This window comes from Ambystoma mexicanum, chromosome 12, assembly GCF_040938575.1.
Source record: "Ambystoma mexicanum isolate Mex_15411 chromosome 12, UKY_AmexF1_1, whole genome shotgun sequence".
NCBI classification, from domain to species: Eukaryota; Metazoa; Chordata; class Amphibia; order Caudata; family Ambystomatidae; genus Ambystoma; species Ambystoma mexicanum.
Window position 1 is genome coordinate 437,848,868 of NC_090936.1, and position 20,790 is coordinate 437,869,657.

Below are 20,790 nucleotides of genomic sequence, written 5' to 3' on the forward strand. Positions count from 1 at the left end.
CCTACCCCAGGTCCTGACCTGTCCCTTCTCATTACATGAGTGAGATGATTGTCCCTCTTCTTGCCAAATCTTTCACTTTTGGACAATGTTGAAGGAGCTTGCAGTCATGAATATGATTGCATGACAACAAAAGCCTCTATTACATTACAGTAAGGCCTTACTTTGTCCATCTGCAGAGCCTTTTGCATACCACTTTTCATTGTTTAATGGAGGTGGGGCTTGGGAATGGAATTGATCCCTCTTAATTGCAAAACTTCAAAGCATGAATGTGAATAACGCTTGGGTAAGGTCAACTTGAACCTGATTTAGTCTCAGGAGGATAGCTCAGTGGCAATGCGCTCGCCTTGGAAGCAAGACGATGCGGAACAACATAGGTTCAATCCCCGGGTCCTCGCTTAGAAACCTCTGGGTATTAAGCTAGTTATAAATAATCAATTATAATTATATAATTTCAAATCATGGATCTAGACACATCTGTTTTCACTGTGTTTTAAAGTTTCTTTCATAGTGTTCTAAATGTTCAAAGCATGAAACATTTACAAAGATAGTGCTATTTATTTTGCCATAGTAATGCCCTTCCTTTCTCAGTAATGAACACAGGTAACTCTTAATAAAAAAAGCAATTGGACTGTACTTTAACAGTTGATTTCTATGTTAATATTTTTTTGGGTCCAATTCAATTTGACATGATTATAAAAGTGATACTCAACATCAGCAAATAGTCCTTGCATTGGGAAAATGTAATAAGGGGCTTTATACACTCTTACAGGAAAAGGAATACCAGAAAGACTTTAACTGTCAAATCAGTACTTATCGTTTTGTTGTGTTGTGTGATATTTATTACTCCAATTGTAACCCTTTTTTCTCAATGATTATGTTGTGTATAACAAACTCCTTTACTAGTACAATGCCTTGTATTTGAATCTATGTTCTAAGGATACAAGTGAATTGGCAAGAAACGCATACAAAAGCAATCATCAATCAGCTGGGCAATACTAAGTCCTGGTGCCATACAATAAAAGGAGCTAGGGATAGTGGTGGGCCATTGCATGATGTGGAAGAATGTTAGAGACATGGGACAAGACAAACACAGAAGACAGATTAGTGAAGAACAAGTATGAATGTACCATATAGTAGAGAGCAGGCAGGAGTAGTAATATGGGAGTTGAAGTAGCTGCAGCAAATTCAAGTTTGAGCTCAACCGAGGACTTGACTGAATCCATTGCCCTTCTTGTCCACGGTCTACTGATCTTCGTATTACCTGGATCACACCTAGTGATCTTAACTGGTGGGACCTCTTCAGTAAAGCAGAGTGTATGTTTGCCACTAGGAGGCTCGGGCATAGAATCCTCCCCTGACTCATATGGTTTTTAATAATTTCCTGTCATCAGGTAGAATGTTGAAACAGTTAATCATTTATTAGTTTATATTGTTTTTTAAAAATTAATTTTGTTGTGCTTTTCAAAAACCGATAGCCACCTACTTTCCTACCCTTCCAATGATGCAACAAGCAGCTTATTCACAGTTGTAAACATTATTAATACACAGACCCACTAGACCATATTCAAAATCTTCAGTCTTTAACGACAGAGTGCAAGCAAAATGTCATAATTTTAGATGGTAAGAAAAGGTTCCCACTCAAACAGGAAGGCAGTGTGGTTTTGTTAAATAGAGTAGCTAACCCATTCCAGCGCCACAAATGTCCATATCGTTTGGATACAGTCATTAAATGTAGCAGCTTCCTTGCTCTTCCATTTCTGCATGGTGTGAGAACCCTGAGGGTATTCACTCCTACTCCCCCAGGATCCTCTTCTCAGGTGGTCAGGGAAAGGCCATCGCTTTTGGATCCTGACCCTGGGGGTGGAGAAGCGAGGGTAGGATCACCTGGGTGGAGGGTCCTTGAGGATTGGGAGTGGGGCGCCCACAGGAGAGACATAGTATCCCCCTTTCCCTATGGAAGACAAAATCAACCCTCCCCCTTCTTTCATGGGCTATTGTAGAATCTCTTCCCTCATTTCCTCGCATTCAACTTTTGACAGCACTGGGACGAGGAAGAGGCGCCCAAGAGCAATGAACACTAAACCTTCCTTGTACCACTCTAGTACTGGGGCGAAGAAGATGCCTGCAGAGTACTAACAAGGTCAGGCATGTCCCTTTAATCGCAGTCAGGCAGATCCAATTAGGAATCCACACCTGCAACCTGTCAAGGTTTTGCAGCTGTATAAAGGGAGACAAGTGCAACAAGCAAAGAGAGCAACAGGGAGACCTGCTGGTGGGCCGTGCAGTTGCCACATGTGTGGGAGCCTCCGGATTGGGGAGCGAGTAGCCTGAGCTGCGAGCGAATAAGAAGAGGGAGGGCGCTGTCCTCGTCCATGTAGGAGCACTGGAATTGCACTGGAATTGTAGGTGTGCAGAAGACATCAACCGGCATGTGAGCGGGGCTCGTGGAGAAACGGGAGCTGCCCGAATGAAACACAGATGAAGACATTCACAAACCGGAGCACTCGTAGCGGACCACATATAGATAAATTAATACTGAACTGAATATGAACTTGAAATTAAGCAAACTATGCTTATTGAATACCGACCCAAATACAAACTTGAAACTAAGTTGAATTACACTTATTGCGTAATACGAACAAACTGAAAGACAATTAACAACTAAGCAGGATTATGCATATTGTATATCAAACTGAATGAAACCTTGCAATTAAGCATTCTGAATACTAAATGGAAATAAAACTTTATGGGAAAAGCATGTAACTGATGAAAGCTAACACTGGAAAGTGCCCAAGTGGTAGTAACCGATGAAAAAAGAGTGCAAGTATGAAAGACTGTAACAGAAATGTGGGGCATGAATTAGATTTCTCCAGCATGGGGTCTGGCATGGATTCACATGCTCATGAATATTCCCCGTCGTCAGGCTGGGAATCCTCGGTAAAGAAAAATCAGTATCAGTTTCGTTTCTGATCTGTCTTTCGTAGTAGTAACAAATCGCTGATCTCTGCGTCATACTGACCACAGCCAATGACTGCCCTCTCCCTAAGCCCCGCCTCTGGCATCCATCCTCAGATTTTTACCGCACGTTCAAGTGTTGGGATCCTCGTGCTATTGCTCTCGAGCTTTAGTGCGTTTTCGCGGTTTTTCATAGGAAAATGCTCTTTTTTCCGGTCAAAAGAGCCTCAAGCTCCACCGTTTCTTTATCCGATCAACGGGGACCCATGTCGGATTCTTCTACGCCCCTCAAGGGTGAAGATTTCGTCGAACCATGCTTTTGGAGGACTCCAGAAGTTTCTCAGGCCCATCTCGGACATGGCCCAGGAGAAGGGAAGCTCAACGCCCGGAAAGCTGTTCAGGGTCTGCCCTGGATGCCAGCTTCAGAATGTCTTCAAGGAGGACAAACACTCCCTTTGCCTCTACTGCCTGCATGAGGACAAGACGCACGTGGAGAAGGACTGTGCGTTTTGCGGGAACATGCCGGAGCGGACCATGAAGGACCGCCATCTGCATCTCGCCAACTGGCTGGAAGGGAAGAGCCCGTCAGGCAAGAAAAAGAAGTCGTCGTCCGAGCGGTCTTCTAAGACCTTTGAGGGCTCCCCAGCGACGGGGGCCCAACAGAAGGCCAAGCACCGCGAGTCCGCTTGCACTGGGAGCGCCGAATGGTCGGGCTCTTCGGCTGCCAGGCAGGGCGCAACCTCCCCGGTGCCATCAACCACGAGCCAACGCTCTGGCTCGGGCAAGAGGAAGTCCGAGCACCCGGCGAAGCTTCTGGAGAGGCCCCGGTCGAGCTCGAAGGCCCCATCGAAGGGGGAGCGAGGCGGTGATCCTCCCCCCAAGGAGAAGGTGGTGAGCGCACCTAAGGTGGTGAAAGCCTTGATCCACCCGGCCAAGGCCTCTATCGAGACAGTAGCAGCGGCCCTGGCTCAGCCTGTGGAGGCTACACCAGTGGATGCGACCTCGGGGCCCAGAGTCTCCCTGCCACCGCGGAGGGAGTCCTCTTTCAAGCCCATCGACAGGACCCCCGTGAAACCTCTGACGGAGAACAAAAAGGGGGGGCAGGAGGCCATTGTGGATTCGGCCTCAACCTCTGAAGAGGAGCTGATCGAAGTCTTAAGCCACGGCATTGGCGTGGAAGAAGACCAGCCCGTCGGGAGGGACCCTGACGTAGGAGACGACGAGAACGTCGAGGGTGCCGACGAGGTTCCTGACCGCCCGTCGGAATCCCCTCAACCAGTGCCGCAAGACAACTCAGCGACCATTTTGTTGGCTATACACTCCTTATGCTCGGAGATAAGGACGAGATTGCCGTTACCACCAACGGAGGAACCGCTCCCAACGGGGACCCGGAGCCAGGCCCTTCTGGGAGCCCTCCTCCTAAGAGAAGAAGGATTCATCCTCCACCTCCTTTTCAACCATCGCGCCCTGCTCAGCCCTCCTCCCAGTCCACGACCCGTGGGGATGATACGGGGATGGACACGGCTGCAACGGGATCTTCCATCATCACCTCCTCCCCCGGCTTCCCCGCCTGACGAGATTGGATCGTTTCATGCCATGATCGCCAGGGCATCCGAGCTTTTCCAGCTCTGCCCAGAACAGAAGAAGTTGGAAGGTTTCCTTTATCAACGGCGCAAGACCAAGAGGAAGACGTTCCTCGCTGTACCTCTACTGGACGAGATCTGGGATGAGGGTCTCGCCCTCCTCAAGAACCCATCCACAACGCCTGCGAGAAGGGACCGGTACGAGAAGAAGTACCGGGTCCCGGACGCGTCCCCCTTGTGCCTTCGGGCACAGCCGACCCCGGACTCGGTCGTCTCCGGGGCAGCCAGGAAGAAAGCGGGAGGGGCATTGACCTCTACATCAACCTCCCCCCCCGGACGGCGAGGGAAGGAAATTGGACACGATGGGACGCAGAGTCATCTCATCTGTAGCGACGACGATTAAGGCTGCCAACGCCTTGCCTATCGTAGCCCGCTACGACAGGGAGTTGTGGTACAAGATCTCCCCCCTGCTGGACTTCCTACCGGACGACAAGAGGGTGGAGGCCCTAGAGATCTTGCAGGAAGGAGAAGTGGCGTCGGACCACGCCATTACGATAGCGACGGACATCGCTGACACTGGGTTTCGCCAGTTGGGCAAAGGCGTGTGCCTTAGACGGCGTGGATGGCTCAAGGCAACGGACTTCCGGCAGGACGTGCAGACCAGAGTTTTGGACATGCCGTTCGACGGGAGCAACCTGTTTGGGAAAACAGTGGACGATTCCCTGCAAGCCATCAAGATGGACACGGAGACGGCCCGGGCTGTTGGTGTTCTCCAGCAACGACGGCCGCCCTTTCGGTGCACCGGAGGCAAGCAGGGTGCCTCCAAAGGTTCCGGTGGCGGATATTCCACCTACCGTCAAGCGGCCCATTCGTCGTCACAGGAAGCCTACAGGGGACGAGGCAAGTCGGGCGGACCCCGCCGTCGTCTCCAGGGAGGACAAGGCGGCAAGGCCTCGTCGAAGCAGGGCTGAACCGGCCGTGGGGTCGGGCCCCCACCGAAGCACCCCGGTGGGAGGCCGGCTGGCGAACTTCGTCAACGTGTGGGAGTCCATCTCCACCGACGGTTGGGTGCTGGACGCCCTGGCCCAGGGTCACGCGCTCGAGTTTCTAAAGAAGTGCCCGCACGTCCCCCCATGGCCAGGAAGGAACATCACGTCCCGCAACTTCTCTTGGAGGTAAAGGCGATGCTCAAGAAAGGCGCCATCGAGCTCGTCCCAAAGAGGCTTCGGGGCTCCGGAGTTTACTCAAGATACTTCCTTGTGAAGAAGACGACAGGAGGATGGCGTCCCATCCTGGACCTACGACGACTGAACAAATTCATCAAGGCACAGAAGTTCCGGATGGTCACCCTCCAGCACATCCTGGGTCAGCTGGAGGGGGGTGATTTCCTGTCGTCGTTGGATTTGGAGGATGCTTACTTCCATATCCCCATCCTAAAGGGACACAGAAAGTTTCTCAAATTCGTGGTCCAAGGGCGTCACTACCAGTTCAGAGCCCTTCCCTTCGGATTGAGGTCGGCACCCAGGGTGTTCACCAAGTGCCTCTCACCGGTGGCGGCGCGGCTGTGCCTGGAGGGGATCCACGTCTACCCCTACCTGGACGACTGGCTCATCCGAGCAAAGACAAGGGCGCTCGCCGCGGAGCACACGGCGAGGACCGTCCAACTACTCGTGGACCTGGGATTCTCCATAAACTACGCCAAGTCCCACCTGGTGCCCGCGCAAGACGCACTGTTTCTGGGAGCGAAACTCGACACCGTGGCGCTTCTGGCCTCGCCGTCGGAGGAAAGGACGAGGGCCATCTTGGGCAAGGTGCAGCGGATGCTGGTTGCGGACGCGGCCAGGGTGAGGTCCATCAAATCCCTCCTCGGAATGATGTCTTCTTGCATTTATCTCATCCGCCTGTTCAGGCTTCGGATGCGCCCGTTACAGGAGTTTCTGGACGCTCGCTGGATCTAGACGGGCAGCTTGGAGGACAGGATCACACTCGACGAGAGTTTCCGACGAGCGATCCGGTGGCGGGGCACCCACGCGCATCTGACGGCAGGCATGGACTTCCAGACCCCGGGCCACCAGAAGACAGTGACCACGGATGCCTCCCTGGAAGGGTGGGGAGCGCACACCGAAAATCTGCACGCGAGAGGCCTTTGGCTTCCGACGGAGAAGTCCCTCCATATCAACGTCCTGGAGCTCCGTGCAGTGTTTTGGGCCCTCAGGTCCTTTCTTCCGTCCCTCAAGGGCAAGGTGGTGAGGATCTTCACCGACAACACCACCACCATGTTCTACATCAGGAAGCAGGGCGGTACCAGATCCCCAGCCCTGTCCAAGGAGGCGCAGGATCTGTGGCATTGGGCCGTCGGCCAAGGAATGTTTCTGGTGCCGTTTCATCTGGCAGGAATAAGAAACACCATCGCCGACTCGCTCAGCAGAGAGCTGCACTCGTGCCACGAGTGGGAACTACGACAGGATCTAGTGGACCGCCTCTTCCAACGGTGGGGCACACCCCAGATTGATCTGTTCGCGACTGCGCCGAACTCCAAGGGCCGGAGGTTCGCCAGCAGGTTTCCCCAGCCGAGGAGCATGGGAGATGCTTTCTCGTTCCCCTGGGAGGGCCTGTTTCTATACGCGTTCCCTCCATTGCCGTTGCTGATCCGGCTCATCAACCAGCTCAAGAGGTCACGGTGCAGGATGATCCTCGTCGCACCTGCGTGGCCGAGGCAGATATGGTTCCCGGACCTTCTGGACTTGTCAGCCTCCCCGTCAATCAAGCTGCCAGTGGACGCGGATCTTCTCTCCAGGGAAGGAGGCGCCATCCTCCATCACGACCCGAAGTCGCTGAACTTGCAGGCCTGGCTCCTGCAGCGCTAGAGTTTGGAGGTTACGACATACCGGCCGACTGCAGAGAGGTTCTTGCAAAGGCCAGGGCGTCCTCAACTCTTAAATGCTACGGACACAAATGGAAGAGGTTCTCTGTCTGGTGCCACGCACAGAAGATTAACCCTCTACGGATTACGGCTCCTCAAGTACTGCCGTACCTACTGACGCTGGCCAAGGCTGGACTGGCGCACGCTTCCATCAAGATTCATCTTGCTGTGATCTCCCGATACACCAGAACCACGGGATGGACGTCTTTGTGGTCTCATCGTCTGGTGAAAGAATTCATGAAGGGACTGTTCAGATCGTTTCCGCCAGTGAAGGCTCCGGCCCCGGCGTGGGAGCTCAATGTGGTGCTGACCAAGCTCATGGGACCTCCGTTCGAGCCTCTAAACTCAGCTCTGTTGAAGTTCTTGTTGTGGAAAACAGCGTTTCTTGTGGCCATCACCTCCGTACGACGGGTGGGAGAGATCCAGGCCCTTTCCTGCAAGCCCCCGTATTTGACTTTTCATGACACGAGGGTAGTGCTCAGGACACACCCCTCCTTCATGCCCAAGGTGCCGTCGGACTTCCACCTCAACGAACCCTTGGTGTTTCCTGTTTTCTTTTCGTCGCCGGCTGAAAGGACTTTGCACTCGCTGGATGTGGCTAGAGCACTGAAGTTCTACGTGGACCGCACAAAGTGTTTTCGGAAGACGTCACAACTTTTTGTGAACTTTGGACCTGTCAATCAGGGGAAGGCTCTCTAAAAGGCTTCCATTTCCAGATGGCTCTCCGGCTGTATCATGTACTGTCATCGGTTGGCAAACCGACTGTTGCCCGGCCGTCCGAGAGCCCATTCCACCAGAGCTATCGCAGCTACCACTGCGTTCCTATCTGGTGTGTCCCTGCTGGATATCTGCAGGGCTGCTACGTGGAAGGTCGACGCACACCTTCACGAAATTCTACTGCGTCGACCGGGATTCCAGGGAGGAGTCCAGGGTCGGTCAGGCAGTGCTTCGCAACCTGTTCGCTTAAGGTGAGCCTGGTGAGGAGGTAAGAGATGCTTAATGTTGAGTGTTTTTATTGCTTAATGTTGAGCCTGTTGCCACCTCCCGTGGTTGTGCATGTGTGTACTGCTATGTATTCTTTTATTCATGAGCATGTGAATCCATGCCAGACCCCATGCTGGAGAAGGAACAAGTTACTTACATGTAACTGTTGTTCTCCAGCATGGGTCTGGCATGGATTTACATGCGAACCCTCCCGCCTACCCCTCTGCAGCTCTTCACTTGGTCATACTGCCACTTCACGTGCTACCAAATCTGAGGATGGCTGCCAGAGGCGGGGTTTAGGGAGAGGGCAGTCATTGGCTGTGGTCAGTATGACGCAGAGACCAGTGATTGGTTATTACTACGAAAGACAGATCAGAAACGAAACTGATACTGATTTTTCTTTACCGAGGATTCCCAGCCTGACGACGGGGAATATTCATGAGCATGTGCATCCATGCCAGACCCATGCTGGAGAACAACAGTTACAGGTAAGTAACTTGTTCCTACCATAAAGTTAACTTTTATGAATGGATACAGTGCAGCATCACCAAAATCTGGTGAGAGATGTGTGACACGTATGGAAAGGCCAAACGTAGAACCAGTAGAAGCCAGGAAAGTCTGAAACAGCCAATAAAGCCAAGAGGCCGACAAAGAATAACTAAGTGAATGTAAATTTGTGCACAGGAACAGAACAAACCTATGCAATCTGATTAGCCTAGGGATCCTGGTTGCGTGACATGGGCTTGGTGGACCGTGCGGTCTGACAACTGCGCCTAGACCAGTGAGCCTTAAATTGTAACAGCCAAAGACATTGTTAAAAACAACCAAGAAGAAGCACTGTAAGCAAACTCGTAATGCAATTCAGATGGAGGGCAAGGTTGACCAAGAGTTGTGTTGAACTTTGGTAAGCAAATACTAGTTGTAAAATTGAAGTTTTAGGTAAGGGAACCCTGAGACTTGAGGAGGTACTAGTGCTGTTTTGAGGACCGAGCCTCAAGACCTGTGTCTTTTGAACTGTGTTTCTTGGAAATTGGGGAAGGGAACCACAAGGATTGTGCGGAACTGTATTGCCTTGAACTGGAGAAAGGTAATCTTGAAACTTTTGTGGAACTTATGAGGGCAAGGATAGGTTTTGGAGACAGACAGACTTTTAAGTTGAACTCTTTGACTCAGAATTGCGATAGTTTTGTTTTTGTTCAGGTAAGGACATCCCACCTTAGCATAGGGCAAGTGAGGCCTTCTACCAACCTGACATTAACTTTAATAAATCAGATTGTTTTGAATTTTGAATTCGTTGTCTGTGTCTTGCTTCATGATGCCTTCACAATGGTCAGCAGCAAAGCGACTAGGATTCGTGTTTTAGCCTCTTATTTAGCAGTCTACCTTGAGGCTCTCTTTCAGGATCCCAAAGTCCCAAAAGACATACACTTGGAGGGGTTGGTAGTTGTGAACCAAACATTGTACTGATTGGTGTGAATACAGACCTCCAAAATGTGTCTATCTTTGGACATAGCTACCAAATATGCACCCAATCCCCCCTAGAAGCGCAACCTCTCCAGCAATTGGGGGGGGGGGGGTCCTGGGAAAACATACTATGCAGGCGATTGGGGATATAGTGTCACTGCAGTATTATCTTGCACCCCATCTCCCTTAGCTGAATGACTCCGGCTAGTTTGGGGATGTTTCTCCATTACAAGGCCCGGTGGTCTCATTGAATGGTCACTCCCAGAGAGGCTTCCTATTGGGATATAAATGACCAGCTAGGCCTGGGCATCAATTCTGTGAATATCTTATAAAGATGGAAATCAGTTCTCTGGAACCCGATTGTGTAATGAGAAAACTCTCAAAGGGAGTATGCACCCAGATTGCAGCTGATTTACATTTCGGGTCTAAGACACAATGACGTAGCTGATTTGTATCAGTGGCAATCCTTTTCTCTTGCATGGAAGGACTCCTTGCAGTCTGCAATGTATCTAACCATGGGTCCTTGGCATATGTCCATTAACCTACAGCAACCTGCCTCCCACCAGTGTTTGAAAGCGGAGAACTCCAGTTCCGTGGAGAATCATGGGTTTCTAAAGAGAGAAAGGACTGGTGAGGGTGAGAGTGGCAATTGCATATTTTCTGACTGTTTCCCCCACTAAGCCTGTGATTTGACTTATATACTTGTGTCTTGGTCAATCTGTTTTGTGTAGTCATAGGCCATCTTCCAATGGATGACCCACCACCAATCTGTCCATTGTAAACTAGCATTTGGTTTAATCTCTGGAAAACCATTCTTTGATTATTCATAACTGTGCAGCCTCATAGTAAGTGGTGAAATTTGGGAGAGAGAGGCTACCTTATTTCTCAGGGCTATTACAATCTTATAAGAGGTTTGGGCTTTTTGTTTTTCTAAATTAAAGAAGAAATTAAATTAAGCTTGTTGGGACCTTGAAGAATGGGCTCGGCAGTGGGATAGGAAGGGCCTGAAAGTAATTAAGAACTCTCAGGAGCACTACCATTTTGATGGGGGCAATCCTCTCCATCCAGGAGATAGAACACATCCTTTTTTGCTTTGATTTTGTTTACAATCATAGGGAAATTAGCCGTGTAAAGTTTACCATAGGTTGGGGCGAATATAATGCTCAGCTATTTGATTCCCATGGCGCCCACCCAAAGGAGGAGGATTATTTGGCGTTTTCGCAGATCTTCTCCCTGCATGGTAAGGTTGAAATTTTCTGATTTATCCATATTGACTCCTAGACCTGCTACTACGCCAAAAGCTTTGATTGAATTCTATTTGTATTGCTATGAGCAGACCGACCAGGTCAGATCGAGTTAATAGCATAACATCAGCAAATGTGGATACTGTCATGATTTCCACCCAAAAGGAATGCCTACGATGTCTTCCGCCGTTCTCACCAGAGTCAAGAATGGTTCCAAATATAGTGCCAACAAGATGGGGCCTACGGGGCACCTCTGTTTAGTTCCCCGCCACAGTTTATCCCATCTGAAAGGGATTCATTCACTATCAATCTTGCTGAAGGGTTTATATAGTTGGCTTTTACCATCCCAAGAAAGGAGTTGCCAAACCCCATGTACTGGAGCCTGGAAGAGAGGAAATTACTATTATACTTGGTTGAATGTCTTCTTGGCATCTAAGGAGAGAAGGACTGCAGGAGTGCACATCTTTCCCACTTTCTTGATAAGGTGAGTTACCATCCTGATGTTTTCGAATGTTAAGTGGTTTCTTACAAATCCAGATTGATTTTATCCAGTCAGGGTCTGGAGAATTGGTTCCAGCCTGTTATCTAAAACCTTTGCGTACATCTTCGTGTCTGTGTTGATCGGGCGATGGGGTGCTAGGAACCGTACTTTGACAGATCCTTATTTGGTTTTGGAATGAGAATGCCTTTTGATTCCTCTGTGGAAGGTGTAATAGACCCCAAGCAGCGAAGAGAGTTAGAGACTGGTCAGTTTGGGAATCAGTCATTTCACAAAGATTTTGTAAAATAGGCCCCGGGAAACCATCTGGCCCTGAGGCTTTGTTTGGTAGGTTCTTAATCAATATGTGGCTCTCTTCCTCGCAGAACTGTCTCCAACCTCTATTGTACCAGAGAGTTGTTCATTTTTGGAGATTGGACAGGGGTGATTTGTATGTGCATAGCGTCCCGTAGTATTTTATAAACTCCATAATAATCTCCTAATTTCTAGTGATTTTGTAAGAACTGTCGCGAATCAAGGCTCTTAACATCCCGGATCCCCTCTGTTCCCGAAGTCCTCTTGCCAAGAATGTATCTGCCTTTTTGGCTTGAATATAATATTGATGCCTGTAGTAAAGTAAAGCTTTCTCAGTAACACTTTCCAAAATTAAAGGAAAACAAAAACTAATTTGAGTAATTGAAGAATGAAATCACTGTGTGTGTTGAATTTTTTTGATGGAGTTCCTCTCGGGGGTTATTTAATGCTTGCACCTGGCAAGTAAATTCAGTTAAGCTTTTCAGCTCCTTTGTGCAAAACACACCTTGTTTTAAACGGGTAAAGAGTGCATCGCCTAGGACTCTGAGGAGTATTCCTTTGCTTTAGAAGTACTTTAGTATCCACTGCAACCAATCCTCCTTAAGTTTTATACTCTGGAATAGACTCCACTGCAGCCGCCTCAATTGAGTAGGAGGAATTAGGAGTAGTGAAGACTACTGAGAAGGATATTGGTTGAAGCTCGACCTAGGGTTTCAAGTTTTGCATCAGAATCCATACCACAATGGCCACAAAAGGGTATGGGTAGACTTTTGTGTATCGGTCTAATAAAGTTTTACCAAGGGAACATTTCTTTTGCCACTGCTGTAAGTGTCTTGCATCAGAACCTATACCATAAAGGTGTGTATGGGTTTCTATGCACCTATCTTGAAATGTTTTACCAAGAGAACTTTCATTTCAGCACTGCTGTAGTTGCCTTTTTATCATCTGGAGTGTGCCTTAGGACAGCCTAGAAAACAAATTGCCAGATCGTTGGTAGGATAGTTTAACGCAACAGACCATCCTTCTCAAGCTGTACTATTAAGAGATTTTGTGTTCTTTCTTATCAATTGCAAACCGACCCAAAGTTGCTTTGCTCTGTCTAAATAATAAAAGTTGCACTTCAGGGCTCTAGACCATGTAGGGTTTTCTCAACACAAGTTATAGGATTAGAGAGTTGTGTTTATAAGATTGTCTGATTTAATGCAAAACTAGATAGAATTTTATTTGCAAGAGCTGTGGGGTAGGGGAGTTCTCAAAATGGTGTCCTGGTGAAATATGCAAAGCACACGAGTAACAGTTGAATTTCACTGTCTCCTCAAATAGTGCAGGAAAAACTACCTTTGAGGTAAAATCTCAGATTGTATTTGTGCCTTGGTTTGAAAGGAACCAACATATATTTTGAAAGGACTACATTAAATTTGCTTTTTTGTCTTCTTATAAAAGCTTCTAAGAAGTTGTGAATAAGATCTCTGCAGTGGTATATTTTCTGTAAGAAAGTGTTGGGTTTTTGGATGACTGCACTTAATTTGCCTACACAATCTCGGCGATCCAGTGCTTTCTAGTGAGGCGGTTCGGTCCGTGATTGTTACTGCAGAAATTATATCCCGCACTACCGCCCTTTCTCCTCATCTGTTGGGTACAGCTGTTTTGGATGGCTGCCCGCATCTCGCCTAACTTCACACGCGGCCTTGTTCAACCCTGTCTGGCAGATCAGGTTTTCACCATCTCTGTGTAAGGTCAGAAATGAGAGACAGACAAAAGGCATTCTTGGTCAAAGGCATTTTTATTAAACAAAATGGGTTCGAAAAAAGCCTCTCTATACCTATTCTTCTCCAGCATGGGGTCTGGCATGGATTCACATGCTCATGAATATTCCCCGTCGTCAGGCTGGGAATCCTCGGTAAAGAAAAAACCAGTATCAGTTTCGTTTCTGATCTGTCTTTCGTAGTAATAACCAATCACTGGTCTCTGCGTCATACTGACCACAGCCAATGACTGCCCTCTACCTAAGCACCGCCTCTGGCAGCCATCTTCAGATTTTTACCGCACGTTCATGTGTTGGGATCCTCGTGCTATTGCTCTCGAGCGTTAGTGCTTTTTTTCGCGCTTTTTCACAAAAAACTTCAATTCTTTCGGTCAAAAGAGCCTCAAGCTCCACCGATCCTACATCCGATCAACGGGGACCCGTGTCGGATTCGTCTGTGCCCCTCAAGGGTGAAGATTTCGTCGAGCTACACTTCGGAGGACTCCAGAAGCTTCTCAGGCCCGGTCTCGGAGATGGCCCAGGAGAAGGGAAGCTCGACGCCCGGAAAGCTGTTCAGGGTCTGCCCTGGATGCCAGCTGCAGAACGTCTTTAAGGAAGACGAACACTCTTTCTGCCTTTACTGCCTTCATGAGGACGAAACGCACGTGGAGAAGGATTGTGCGTTTTGCGGCAACATGTCGGAACGGACCATGAAGGACCGTCATCAACGTCTCGCCAACTGGCTGGAGGGTAAGAGCCCGTCTGGCGAGAAGAAGAAGAAACCCGAGCGGTCTTCTAAGACCTTTGAGGGCGCCCCGGCGACGGGGGCCCAACATAAGGCCAAGCACCGCGAGTCCGCTGGCACCGGGAGCGCCGAACGGTCGGGCTCTACGGGCGCCAGGCAGGGCGCACCCTCCCCGGCACCATCAACCACGAGCCAACGCTCTGGGTCGGGTAAGAGGAAGGCCGAGCACCCGGCGAAGCTCCTGGAGAGGCCCCGGTCGAGCTCTAAGGCAGAGGAGGAGCGTGGCAGTGCCCCCTCCCTCAAGGATAAGGCGGTGAGCGCACCTAAGGTGGTGAAGGCCTTGATCCATCCGACCAAGCCCTCTATCGAAACGGTCGCGGCGGCCCTGGCTCAGCCTGTGGAGGCTGCGCCAGTGGTGGCGACATCAGGGCCCAGAATCTCCCTGCCTCCTCGGAGGGAGTCTTCTTTTGTGCCCATCGATAGGACCCCCGTGAAACCCTCCGTGGGGAAGAAGAAGGGGGGGCAGGGCGTCGTCGTAGATTCGGCCTCAACCTCAGAAGAGGAGCTGATCGAGGTCTTAAGCCACGGCCTAGGCGTGGAACAAGGCCAGCCCGTCGGAATGGACCCCGACGCGGGTGACGACGACGACATCGTCGAGGATACCGACGGGGCCCCTGCTCGCCCGTCGGATTCCCCTCTGCCAGCGCCGCGAGACAACTCGGCGGCCATTTTGTTGGCCATACAGTCCTTATGCACCGAGATAAGGACGAGGCTACCGTTACCGACGGAGGAACCTCTCCCGTCGGGGGATCCAGAACCGGGACCTTCTGGTGTTCCCCCTACCAAGAAAAGAAGGATCCATCCTCCACCTCCTTTTCAACCGTCGCGCCCCGTCCAGCCCTCCTCCCCGTCCACCCGAGGGGATGATACGGGGACTGACACGGCAGCGACGGGTACGGACGACGAGGCATACGACGAGGATTTTCCGTCGTCGCCCCCCACCAGGAATTCTCCGCCCGACGAGATCGGATCTTTCCACTCCATGATCTCCAGGGCTTCCGAGCTTTTCCAACTCTGCCCTGAGGAGAAGAAAAAGGAAGGCTTCCTTTATCAGCGGCGCGAGGCCAAGAGGAAGACGGTCCTCGCAGTGCCTCTGTTGGACGACATTTGGGATGAGGGCCTTTCCCTCCTCAAGAACCCTTCCACTACGCCAGCTAGAAGAGACCGGTACGAGAAAAAGTACCGGGTCCCGGACACGGCCCCCCTATGCCTCCGGGCGCAGCCTACCCCTGACTCCGTCGTCTCCGCGGCAGCCAGGAAGAAAGCGCGGGGGGGTGCGGCCTCCACATCGACTTCCCCGCCGGACGGCGAGGGAAAGAAATTGGATGCTATGGGACGTAGAGTCATCTCGTCGGCAGCGACGACGATTAAAGCGGCCAACGCCTTGGCTATCGTGGCCCGCTACGACAGGGAGCTCTGGTACAAGATAGCTCCCCTGCTGGATTTTCTGCCGGACGACAAGAGGGCGGAGGCCCTTGAGATCCTCCAGGAAGGGGAAGTGGCTTCGGACCACGCCATCACCGTGGCGACGGACATCGCCGACACTGGGTTCCGCCAGCTGGGCAACGGCGTTTGCCTTCGACGTCGTGGATGGCTCAAAGCTACGGACTTTCGGCAGGATGTCCAGACCAGAGTCCTGGACATGCCCTTCGACGGGAACAACCTGTTTGGGAAGACAGTGGACGATTCCCTTCAGGCCATCAAGGCGGATACTGAGACGGCCCGGGCCCTTGGAGTCCTGCAGCAACGACGGACGCCCTTTCGGAGCGGCGGAGGCAAGGGCGCCTCCAAAGGTTCCGGTGGCGGTTTCGCTTCCTACCGTCAAGCGGCCCGCTCGTCGTCGCAAGAGGCCTACAGAGGACGAGGCAAGTCTAGCGGACCCCGCCGTCGTCGCCAAGGAGGTCAAGGCGGCAAGGCCGCGTCCAAGCAGGATTGAACCGGCCGTGGGGTCGGGCCCCCACCGAAGCACCCCGGTGGGAGGCCGGCTGGCGGGCTTCGTCAGCGTGTGGGAGTCCATCTCCACCGACCGTTGGGTGCTGGACGCCCTGGCCCGGGGCCACGCGCTCGAGTTTCAAAGAAGGTGCCCGCGCGTCCCCCCCGTGGCCAGGAAAGAACTTCACGTCCCTCAACTTCTCCTGGAGGTAAAGGCGATGCTCAGAAAGGGCGCCATCGAACTCGTCCCAAAGAGGCTTCGGGGCTCCGGAGTCTACTCGCGATACTTCCTCGTGAAGAAGAAGACGGGAGGATGGCGCCCCATCCTGGACCTGCGACGGCTGAACAAGTTCATCAAGGTGCAGAAGTTCCGGATGGTCACCCTCCAGCACGTCCTGGGTCAACTGGAGGAAGGAGACTTCCTATCGTCGTTGGATTTGGAGGATGCCTACTTCCACATTCCCATCCTAAAGGGGCACCGAAAATTCCTCAGGTTCGTGGTCCAAGGGCGTCATTACCAGTTCAAAGCCCTTCCCTTCGGACTACGGTCGGCACCCAGGGTATTCACCAAGTGCCTCGCACCGGTGGCGGCGCAGCTGCGCCGCGAGGGGATTCACGTCTACCCCTACCTGGACGACTGGCTCATCCGCGCCAAGACGAAGGAGCTCGCCGTGGTCCACACGGCAAGGACCGTCCAACTCCTCACGGACCTGGGATTCTCCGTGAACTACGCCAAATCCCACCTGGTGCCCGCGCAAGTCGCACTGTTTCTGGGAGCGAGGCTCGACACAGTGTCCCTTCTGGCCTCCCCGTCGGAGGAGAGGACCAGGACCATCTTGGGCAAGGTGCAACGGATGTTGGTGGCCGACGCGGCCAAAGTGAGATCCATCAAGTCCCTCCTCGGGATGATGTCTTCCTGCATCTACCTCATTCCCATGTGCAGGCTCCGGATGCGCCCGTTGCAAGAATTCCTGGATGCGCGCTGGATCCAGACGACGGGCAGCTTCGAGGAAAGGATCAAGCTCGACGAGAGTTTCCGACGAGCGATACGGTGGTGGGGCACCCGCGCGCATCTGACGGCGGGCATGGACTTCCAGACCCCAGCCCACCAGGAGACTGTGACCACGGATGCCTCCCTGGAAGGGTGGGGAGCGCACACCGAAAATCTGCACGCGAGGGGACTCTGGCTCCCGACGGAGAAGTCCCTGCATATCAACGTCCTGGAGCTCCGTGCAGTGTTTTGGGCCCTCAGGTCCTTCCTTCCGTCCCTCAAGGGCAAGGTGGTGAGGATCTTCACCGACAACACCACCACCATGTTTTACATCAGGAAACAGGGCGGAACCAGGTCCCCAGCGCTGTCCAAGGAGGCGCAGGACCTGTGGCATTGGGCCGTCGCCCAAGGGATTTTTCTGGTGCCGTTTCATCTGGCAGGGATAAAAAACACCATCGCCGACTCACTCAGCAGGGAGCTGCGCTCGTGCCACGAGTGGGAACTACGGCAGGATCTGGTGGATCGCCTCTTCCGACGGTGGGGCACACCCCAGATCGACCTGTTCGCGACGGCGACGAACACCAAGTGCCGGAGGTTCGCCAGCAGGTTTCCCCAGACGAGGAGCATGGGCGATGCTTTCTCGTTCCCCTGGGAGGGCCTGTTCCTCTACGCGTTCCCTCCCTTGCCTCTGCTAATCCGGCTCGTCAACCAGCTCAAGAGGTCACGGTGCAGGATGATCCTCGTCGCACCTGCGTGGCCGAGGCAGATATGGTTCCCGGACCTTCTGGACTTGTCAGCGTCCCCGCCGATCAAGCTGCCGGCGGACGCGGATCTACTCTCCAGGGAAGGAGGCGCCATCCTCCACCACGACCCGAAGTCGCTGAACTTGCAGGCCTGGCTCCTGCAGCGCTAGAGTTTGGAGGATACGACATACCGGCCGATTGCAGAGAGGTTCTTGCAAAGGCCAGGGCGTCCTCGACTCTTAAATGCTACGGACACAAATGGAAGAGGTTCTCTGTCTGGTGCCACGCACAGAAGATTAACCCTCTACGGATTACGGCTCCCCAAGTACTGCCGTACCTGCTGACGCTGGCCAAAGCTGGTTTGGCACACGCGTCCATCAAGATTCATCTTGCTGCGATCTCCCGATACACCAGAACCACGGGGCGGACGTCCTTGTGGTCTCATCGTCTGGTGAAAGAGTTCATGAAGGGACTGTTCAGATCGTTCCCGCCGGTGAAGGCTCCGGCCCCGGCGTGGGAGCTCAACGTGGTGCTGACCAAGCTCATGGGACCTCCGTTCGAGCCTCTGCACTCGGCCCCGTTGAAGTTTCTATCGTGGAAAACAGCTTTTCTTGTGGCCATCACCTCCGCACGACGAGTGGGAGAGATCCAGGCCCTTTCCTGCAAGGCCCCGTACTTGACTTTCCACGACACGAGGGTAGTGCTCAGGACGCACCCCTCCTTCATGCCCAAGGTACCGTCGGACTTCCATCTCAACGAACCCTTGGTGTTACCTGTGTTCTTCCCGTCGCCTTCGTCGCCGGCTGAGAGGACTTTGCACTCGCTGGATGTAGCTAGAGCGCTGAAGTTCTACGTGGACCGCACAAAGTGCTTTCGGAAGACGTCACAACTCTTTGTGAACTTTGGACCTGTCAATCAGGGGAAGGCTCTCTCGAAGGCTTCCATTTCCAGATGGCTCTCCGGCTGTATCATGTACTGTCACCGGTTGGCGAACCGACCGCTGCCTGGCCGTCCGAGAGCCCATTCCACCAGAGCGATCGCAGCTACCACGGCGTTCCTATCTGGTGTGCCCCTGCTGGACATATGCAGGGCTGCTACGTGGAGGTCGACGCACACCTTCACGAAATTCTACTGCGTCGACCGGGATTCCAGGGAGGAGTCCAGGGTCGGCCAAGCAGTGCTGCGCAACCTGTTCGCCTGAGGTGAGCCTGGTGAGGAGGTAAGATGCTTAATGTTGAGTTGATGTGATGCTTAATGTTGAGCCTTTGCCACCTCCCGTGGTTGTGCATGTGTGTACTGCTATGTATTCTTTATTCATGAGCATGTGAATCCATGCCAGACCCCATGCTGGAGAAGGAACAAGTTACTTACCTGTAACTGTTGTTCTCCAGCATGGGTCTGGCATGGATTCACATGCGAACCCTCCCGCCTACCCCTCTGCGGCTCTTCACTTGGTCATACTGCCACTTCACGTGCTTCCAAATCTGAAGATGGCTGCCAGAGGCGGTGCTTAGGTAGAGGGCAGTCATTGGCTGTGGTCAGTATGACGCAGAGACCAGTGATTGGTTATTACTACGAAAGACAGATCAGAAACGAAACTGATACTGGTTTTTTCTTTACCGAGGATTCCCAGCCTGACGACGGGGAATATTCATGAGCATGTGAATCCATGCCAGACCCATGCTGGAGAACAACAGTTACATGTAAGTAACTTGTTCCTAAAGAGGAACTTCCCTATCTAGAAATTAAAACTAAAGATCTGTCTGTGTCAGGATGTCACTAACTGAAAAGCCATCCTCCTGTCCAAAACAGCCTATCCTGACACTCACAATTAAAAACAAACAACAAAATTTGCAAGGAAATGTCTAACTTGATGTTAGAAAATGTTAAAAACTAAGCATAAGAATGACTCCAACGAAATGTTCTCCAAGGTAAAGACCTTTGGATCCAGAGGATGGTCCCCTTCCCCAAGATTCTCATCAGGATGGCAAAATGTCTCTTTAGCTAGCAGTTCCTTTGTGTTTTTACTGGACTCACAAAGTTCTTGTTCAAGCAAAACGTTGTGCAACAGCCTTTTTGTAAAGGTTCTTGTAACTTTGCAGATTACCTGGTATTCTCCCCTGCCAGGAATCATTATACAAATTTCAGCTACCTGGTCTAATCGCCTGCCAGGACTTCTTATGTGTTTCACAGTTCCTTATGGCTACTTCAACTGCCTGGGCTAATCACCTGCCAGGGCTCTTATCCATTTCAGTTCTTTGATATACCACAATAGCATACAACATGTGGCGTTTGGTATATCTGTATTTGCTAATATTTGCTCCAACGTACTTGTTCAAACTTCTCCCCCACATTGGTATCTTGTGCATCTATATTGGATTGGGGTTTGCCTTTGTACTATGCCTGGTCTGCATTCAAACATTTCTTTTTGAATCTTGATTTTGAACTTGGTCTTGTCTGCATTCAAACATTCTTCTTATAGGGTGTTGAATTTGTTCTTTGCCTTGACCCCATTCAAACAAACTGCTTTTGTATATTTTCTGCATTAGCAACCTTGCATCATTCAATGACTTGTTGGTGCGCTTGTCGGAATGATCAATCACTTGTTGGGAAGCTTGTCGGAATGCCC

At 51.5% G+C, this 20,790-nt stretch overlaps 1 protein-coding gene across 8 annotated transcripts in view; it reads left to right on the plus strand.

Moving 5' to 3' along the window:
- Positions 1 to 20,790, plus strand: part of ERC1 (ELKS/RAB6-interacting/CAST family member 1) — a 2,866,486-nt gene that overhangs the window by 2,043,953 nt on the left and 801,743 nt on the right. The gene's annotated exons all lie outside the window — the stretch shown is intronic.